The sequence below is a fragment of the Crocuta crocuta genome, unplaced genomic scaffold, assembly GCF_008692635.1.
Source record: "Crocuta crocuta isolate KB4526 unplaced genomic scaffold, BGI_CrCroc_1.0 scaffold278, whole genome shotgun sequence".
Lineage (NCBI taxonomy): Eukaryota > Metazoa > Chordata > Mammalia > Carnivora > Hyaenidae > Crocuta > Crocuta crocuta.
In genome coordinates this window covers 2,333,735-2,341,943 of record NW_027532173.1, presented here as the reverse complement: position 1 = coordinate 2,341,943, position 8,209 = coordinate 2,333,735, and the positions used below count along the sequence as shown (strand labels likewise).

General features: G+C 37.9%; 1 non-coding gene across 1 annotated transcript; it reads left to right on the top strand.

The window, feature by feature from the left end:
* The first annotated feature begins 1,615 nt into the window (after positions 1-1,615).
* On the top strand, positions 1,616-1,700 carry TRNAG-UCC (transfer RNA glycine (anticodon UCC)). The gene has a single exon. It is a non-coding gene; the product is annotated as a tRNA-Gly (tRNA).
* The last annotated feature ends 6,509 nt before the right edge of the window (positions 1,701-8,209 follow it).

Here is an 8,209-nt window from a genome sequence, read left to right as displayed (position 1 = left end):
TATTCTTCCACAATCACAATTTGAGATGAGATTTACTTCATGAAGTTAGGAAAAGTAGCAAATTAAATACAAAAAAAGAAGAGGGAATCAAAAGACAGGGCAGAAATCAAACAGTAGGGGAAATTAACAAAGCCCACAGTTTACCTTGAATTAATATCATTCCACTTTACATAAAATACAAGAAGCTCTAACAGTAAAATTCCTTTTAATTTTCTTTGTCCTTTTAGTCACTTATGTCATTTATATTTTATCTCTAGGGACAGCATAAACTTTACCATACATTTTTAAAGTTTATTTATTTTGAGACAGAGACAGGCAGAAGGAGAGAAAGAGAGAGAGAACAAGAGCACACGCGCATGCGTGTGCGTGTGCGTGGGCAGAGAAAGAGGGATAGAGAATCCCAAGCAGCTCAACTGGCAGCACAGAGCCCAACCTGGGGCTTAATCCCATAAACGGTGAGATCATGACCTGAGCTGAAATCAGAGTCAGATGCCCAACCCAGTGAACTACCCAAGTACCCCAACCATACATCTTTATTATTTCTATTATAACAATCAATAATCTTCTGTGTTTAGAGAGAGCGCGCACATGTGCAAGCAGGGGAGATGTGCAGAGGAAGAGAGAGAAAAAATCCTAATCAGGCTCCATGCTCAGCGCAGAGCCTCATACAAGACTCAGTCCCACAGCCCTGGGATCATGACCTGAGCCAAAATCAAGAGTTCAGCACTCAACCAACTAAGCCACCTAGACACCCTGATCATCTTTGATATTTTAATGGACGTTTTATTGAAGATATTTACCACTTGTGGTGCTCTGCTTTCATCTGTGATGATTTCTTTTCAGCCTAAAGAACTTCTTTCTCTATTTCCTGTGGTTTGTTTCTGATAGCAATGAATTGTCCCGGTTTTTCTGTTTATCTGAAAATTTTACAAGTCAGTTGTCTTATTAAACACGCTGTGTCCCTTTTGTCTAGCTGCTTTTAGAATTTCACTTTATCTTTGATCTTCAGCAGTTTATCTAGAACATGATGGGTGTGGCCTTCTTTGTAGTTATTTTGCTCAAGTTATGAGTTTTTTTAATGTTTCATTTATTTCTGAGAGAGAGAGAGAGAGAGAGACAGCATGAGCAGGGAAGGGGCAGAGAGAGAGGGAGACACAGAATCCGAAGCAGGCTCCAGGCTCTGAGCTGTCAACACAGAGCCCGATGTGGGGCTCGAACCCATGAACCATGAGATCATGACCTGAGCCAAAGTCGGACGCTTAACCGACTGAACCACCCAGGCACCCCTCAAGTTATGAATTTTGGGGTTGATCTCTTTTACCAGTTTTAGAGAAATTCTCTGCATTTATTCTACCAATTCTCTCCTCACAGGATTCCAAATACACATAAATCAAACCATTTGATATTGTGCCACAGGTCTAGATCCTCTGCTTTGTGTGTTATGCTGATTTTGGACATTGTAATTCTTTTTAGTTCTAAAATTTTCATTTACTTCTTTTTAGAGTTTCCATTTCTCTACTAAAATGCCACATCTATTCAACTCTATCTATTATTTGTTCTAAATTATATTTACATAATGTTTCCACAATGGTAATTTTAAAGTCTTTTCAGGGGTGCCTGGGTAGCTCAGTCGGTTGAGCATCTGACTTCCGCTCAGGTTGTGATCTCACAGCTCGCTGGTTTGAGTCTGGCCTCGGGCTCTGTGCTGACAGCTCAGAGCCTGGAACCTGCTTCAGATTCTGTGTCTCCCTCTCTATGACCCCTTCTTGCTCACGCTCCAACTCCCCCTCTCTCTCTCTCTCAAAAATAAACATTAAAAAATTTTTTAAATAAAAAAATAAACTTAAAGTCTTTGCAAGTTTCAACATTGTGGGCATCTCTGGATATTCTTTGACTAATTTTTCTCTTGGTCATAGGCCACGTTTTCCTTCTCTTTGCATCTCTGGTGACTTTTTATTGTATGATGGACATTGTAAACAAGACAGTGTGCAGACTCTGGATTGTGTTGTCTTCCTTGAGTGAAGGCTATATTTTGTCTGGCAGACCAGAGGTAACTGGTGGATCTCAGATAACTGGTTTGATCCTACAGATATTTGATTTTAGGGTTCTTTTAGGTTTGGTATATTTTAGTTTTGAACTTACTCTTAGAGTCTAAGATGTCTTAGATGTCTAAGACTAAGTTGAAAACTAAAAATAATCCTTACTCTTTGAACGTGACACCTATTTCTAAAGTAGGACCTTTCTAAGTTCTTAAATGTGATCAGAATGTACACTAAGATCTCTCTACTCTGGCTGTGTCAGAACACTGGTATCTCTTCAGTACTGTGTATCTCTCTTGTATCTCAACCTCTGTTCTCTGCTAGCCCTGAATAGTCTTGTCCTTGTAGGATTTGTCAAGGACGATTTGTCAAGAACCCAAAAGGAATCCCTACACAATTTTCTAAATACTATTTGCAGCTTCTTCCTCTCTGGTACACTCTGCCCTTTGAAATCAGCTGCTTCAGCAAACACAAACTCCAATCTTTTTTTTTCTGCCCAGTGAAGCTCATGTTCTATGCTTGGGCATCTATGCATCTCACTGCTACAGTTTGGGAAATGCCCCCTGAAAGAAAGCCTGAGTGGATGTAGACCTCACCTCATATGCTTCTACTAACCCAAAGACTGTGATCCCATCTTGTCCACTCTTTAATGCCTAAAAATGTTGTTTCTTATGTGTTTCCCAGTTTATAGCTGTTTACTACAGGATATTAAGTCCAATACTAGATAATTCATTGTGACTGGAACCAAAAATTCCTGTAATAAGGTGTTCATGTTTCAGATTAGTTTTATAATATTGCTTATTTCTATGATTATTCTTTTCAAGAAATTTTAAACATTTGGGTTGTTACTCTACTTAAAATATTTTTATTCTAACCTCCATAATTTATACTGTTTCAAAACTCACCTAATGATTTTTCCATTTTTTAAATTTCTGGTTTGAATAATTCATCTCTTAATCAGAGAAATCTTTCAATCAAAGAGTGTTTTCAAGTAATTATTCTTCATGCAGCTTACATAACCGTCATATTTTAAAGCTCTGACTGAACTGAAAATCTACCCATTGCTTTAATATATTATAACAAATGGCACTTCTACTGGGTACTTTCTGTTTATGTTGCCTCATTTTCTAATGGCCTATAATATTTTACAAGTATGAGGTAAGGCTCGGCTTCTGTGCTGGCAGCTCAGAGCCAGGAGCCTGTTTCAGAGTCTGTGTCTCCCTCTCTCTCTGCCCATCCTCTGCTCATGTTCTGTCTCTCTCTGTCTCAAAAATAAATAATTTATAAAAAAATTTTTTTAAAAAACAAGTATGAGGTAAGCCCATTTCATTATCTTTTTGCAAAAAGTTAGATTTTATTTTTTCCCCTTAATGTTCATGAGGGTTTTTTTTTCCTCATTACTCTTGAAATTGAAAAATACTTCTCTCATGCTTCATTATAGATATCTTACCATGATATTGCATATAAAACACTTATATCTTTGGAGAAAAGTGAAAATTCTACCTCTATTTTAGTGTGTATTAATTTTTGTGATTGATCTTATTTTGAAACACCTAAAATTTTTTAACTCTCCATTTGTCAACTTTTGCTATTTTTTTTCTATCTCTTTATATTCCCTATTCTACCCTAGCCCATCAAGCTTTGAAATTTTTTCTTCTTATCAGTGATTAAATTTTTAGACTGTCAATTCTTCCTAAAAATAATTTGGTTTTGTTCCTATGTATTAAAATTTCTTGCATTCTTATCCTCATAACTACTCTTCCATTTCAAGTTGTCCTTTATCTCAGATCATTTTCTCTTTTTTACTAATTACTTATACTTCTTAAAGATCATACATTCACACCTTTCATTGAGAACACTATAGGTTATCTAAATATTCTTCTATTTATCATAAATACTTTTTAGAAGTTTACCCCACTTTGAACCTTCAGGTTAACATCATTTCTCTTTTTGGTACTGTAGACTAATTCATAAACCTAATTATTTTTTTTCTTGCCTTTTAAAAATATTTATGGTGACTGAATTGAGATCTGTTCAAATCTAGTGTTGCCAACAAACATGGTAAATTGTATGCCTTCAAGTGTCTCTTTGTTGGGCATTTGGAACATTAGATGATCTATTTCAAATCTAAAGTTAGAAACATAATAAGTATATCCCTAATCCAATTTATGGGATATGGCAAGCCTGTGGCTCTGCTGAAATATTCTCCTTTGCTATTAAACTCTCCATGTTAGCTAATTAAATACATATTCCAGGATGCAAAGATTGATGTACGATGATGTGTCCCGGAAGCTGCAGTAGATGTAGAATGAGATAATTTATTTGTTTGGATTAGAGAGGGAGGGAAAATACTGGGACAATGGTAAAATACTTCCTGTGTAGTATGGGGGAAAACTGCCTGATTAGTATATGTACCCCTTTTGTACCTGAGCTAGAGGAAGACACACAAAATGAGACAAAACCTTCTCAAGCAAAGGGTCAGCATACATAGTATAGGAAAGTATTTCTCATCCAAATCCAATCAGTTTTTCATTTCATAGACACTCACCTAAATGCTAACCTACATTATATTCTTACCATTGATTTCCAATGCATTGAAAAATTTGTACATCTTCAAAAATATTTTTTTTAATTTTTTAATGTTTTATTTATTTCTAGGAGAGAGAGAGAGAGAGGCAGCATGAGCAGGGGAGGGTCAGAGAGAGAGGGAGTCACAGACACCGAAAAAGGCTCCAGACTCTGAGCTGGCAGTCAGCACAGAGCCCGACGCAGGGCTCGAACCCATGAATCCTGAGATCATGACCTAAGCGAAAGTCGGATGCTTAACCGACTAAGCCACCCAGGCGCCCCTTCGAAAATATTTTAAAGGAAAATCTGAAGCAGACAGCACCTCACCATATTGTCTTACAATTTCCAGTGATCTCTTGTAATAGAATTAGTATGTGTTTCAATGTTTTCTTTCTCTACCTTTTCCTCCTAACAGTCACTAAATATAAATGTCCTACCTGCTTTGCCTTTATGTTTAGGTATGTAATAACAAGAATTATGCAAGATTCATGAGAGAGACCCATATTTGTGGGAGTGATGTTCTGGTTCTCAGTGATGGAAGACAACCTTGGGACATAATAAATGGAATAGCCTATGCAGAAACAAGTCACCTTGCACAGAATCCTTTGTCCATCTGCAATCAGCAATGAGGAACAAAGAAGTATATAATTATAGGCTTTTTAAAAGTTGGAAATCAAATGTATTTTAAGGAATATTAAACTTGTGGGGTGCCTGGGTGGCTCTGTCAGTTAAGTGTCTGACTCATATTTTTGGCTCAGGTCATGATCTCACAATTCATAGGTTCAAGCCCCACATCAGGCTCTACGTTAACAGTGCAAAGCCTATTTAGGATTCTCTCTCTCTCTCTCCCCCTCTTTCTCCACCCCTCCCCTGCTCGTGCTGTCTCTGTTTCTCTCAAAAATAAAGATATAAACTTAAAAAAATTATATTTGCCTTTTAAGAAAACCTTTCGAGGACTAACTTAAAGACATCTCCTCCAAGAAATATCCCCTTCTGAACTTCTTAGTGCTTAGCACAAGGTTATACTGTTCAACCGTAGAAAAAAAACTGAATAAAGCAGTCAGTAATAATATGTAACTATGATGGATTTTGAATACAATGAGACACTTTATCCCCTATCTTTTTACAAAATTCTGAAACATGATCTCATTATTTTGACAATTAAAGTCATTAATAAAATGAATTGTATCCTTTGGAAAACTCTGTAGTTGCATCTATAACATGGAGATAATACTAGTATCTGCCTCAGAGAGTTACTGTGAAGACTAAGTAAGGGAAGATATGTAATACATTTAAATATAAATAAACAAAATAAATTAATAAAGTCACTGACAAGATATACTAACTCTAATCATTATTGTTGTTATTACAAAAATCACAAAATTATTTCGGTGTAATTTACTGAATTACAAAGAAAAGAGCAAAGCAATGGATATTTGAGTTTTTTTACTTAATAGTCACAATTTCTTGGGGCCTCTGAGGCTCAGTCAGTTAAGCATCTGACTCTTAATTTGGGCTCAGGTCATGATCTCATGGTTTGTGGGATCAGCCCCTGCATCAGGCTCTATAATGACAGTACGAAGCCTGCTTGGGATTCTATCTCTCCCTCTCAATCCCTCCTGCACTCCTTCTCAAAGTAAACAAACATTTAAAAATTAATCATCATCATAATTTCTTTTTAGCATTGGGGCTATGTTCTCCTATTTCATTCTCTAGTCCACAAAATTCCAAGGATAATATTGAACCCAGAAAAAAATTGCTTTTTGCTTAATAGGCAACATCTGATGGCAATTTCATATTTGGCTCCCTAAACTATAAATTCTTAGAAAGTGGAGTCTTCATGTAATTATTTCTCCATGTAACTAAACCCAGGACCATGCATATGAGCAACTCAGTGAGCCAGTTCCTGAAAAGGACACTTTACTCATAAATCTCATCATTGGAAGAAACTCATCCATCCCTTGGGTATATCTTCAGTGGAAATTTGCGCTCTGTACAGCTCATATGTCCACCATACCAGGATCATTAAATATTCGCCAATACTGACTGAACGTTTTCTAGGAGTCAGACAATATAGTAATTGCCAGGACGACGATGCTGAGGCATGACCTGGTCTTCAAAAATCTCACAAACAAACAAACCACCAAACAAAAACACAACTCAGTTTAACAATGCTTGAGACATCATGGTTAAATTTGGGAGCCCCCAGCTGAATTGAGGGGATTGTGGCTAGCCTGAAGCATACCAAGAGGTCACATGGAGTAGGATTCCCACCTGCCACCACCAACACACTGCAGGGTGGCAGGAATCTGGACACAGTGGCTGACTGCCTGGGTCTGGATCCCAGCTCTGCCAGCTATTAGCTGAGTGAGCTTTGGCAAATCATTTGGCCCCTTGGGCCTTTATCTGTAAAAAGAGAATTATAATAATTTCTAATTAAAGGGGTGTGGGGATCAAATGGGTTAAGGGCTTTTAAACAGGCCGTGGGACAAAGCAATCCCTAGTGTGGTATTAACTTTTATTATCATCATTATTATTGGTTTTCTTTCCCCCAGTATCCTTCTCTAAAGCTTCTTGTCAGGCTATAATCTCCTTGTATGTACTTACATCTCAGCACATCCAGGGCAACCAATGTTATGGGCATTTAGTAGAGGTTGTGTTGGAGCTCATGAGAATTCACCCACTCTTGGTGTGAAACATGGGCCACCCATTGAGGGACCTATCTGTGAAAAAGAAAGGAGCCCATTCCTTTAAAATGCCTCCAGGGGCACCTGGAGGGCTCAGTCGGTAAAGTGTCCGACTTCGCCTCAGGTCATGATCTCAAAGTTTGTGAGTTCAAGCCCCACGTTGGACTCTGTGCTGACAGCTCAGAGCCTCGAGCCTGCTTCAGATTCTGTGTCTCCCTCTTGCTCTGCCCCTCCCCGGCTCATGCCTTTTCTCTCTCTCTCAACAATGAATTTAAAAAATTTAAAAATCTTTAAATGCCTCCAGATGATTAGAGGCAAAATGTCTTGCTGATTAGAACATGAGTGTTTGGCCAAGGTCGGGAGGAGATTGTTTCCTTAAAATGACATTAAAGCCAAAGTTCTATGTATGCCTTTTAGTAGCACAGAAAGAATCCATGTTAACCCAAGAAATACAAACAATCATTAATTTATAAAAGTCACAATCGTTTCTAATCCTACCACTCAGAACTAAAGCACTATGGCCTTTTGTACGAATAGTTCCAGCCTTTCTTATGTACATGCATGTTCTGGTAAAAATACATCTTCCGCCCATCTTAACTCCAAGTACATTTCCACTCAAACATCTCCTAGTTCATCATGTTACTGACCAGAGTTCAGGATGTGCCGGGTTTAACCCATGGGCCAAGTTATGACACCTTAAAGACAGCAAACTCTCCCCTTTGGTTCACTTCTTTCTATGACTCTGTGATGATAACACCAAAGACTGCAAGGGCGTACGGTGTGTGTGTGTGTGTGTGTGTGTGTGTGTGCGTGTGCACGCGCGCGTGTGTCCTATCTATAACTAAATAGATAAATTAACCCAGGACAGGCTCTACAGACCTAGCCATCTTTCACTGAAAAAGCCTCACTTAAAGA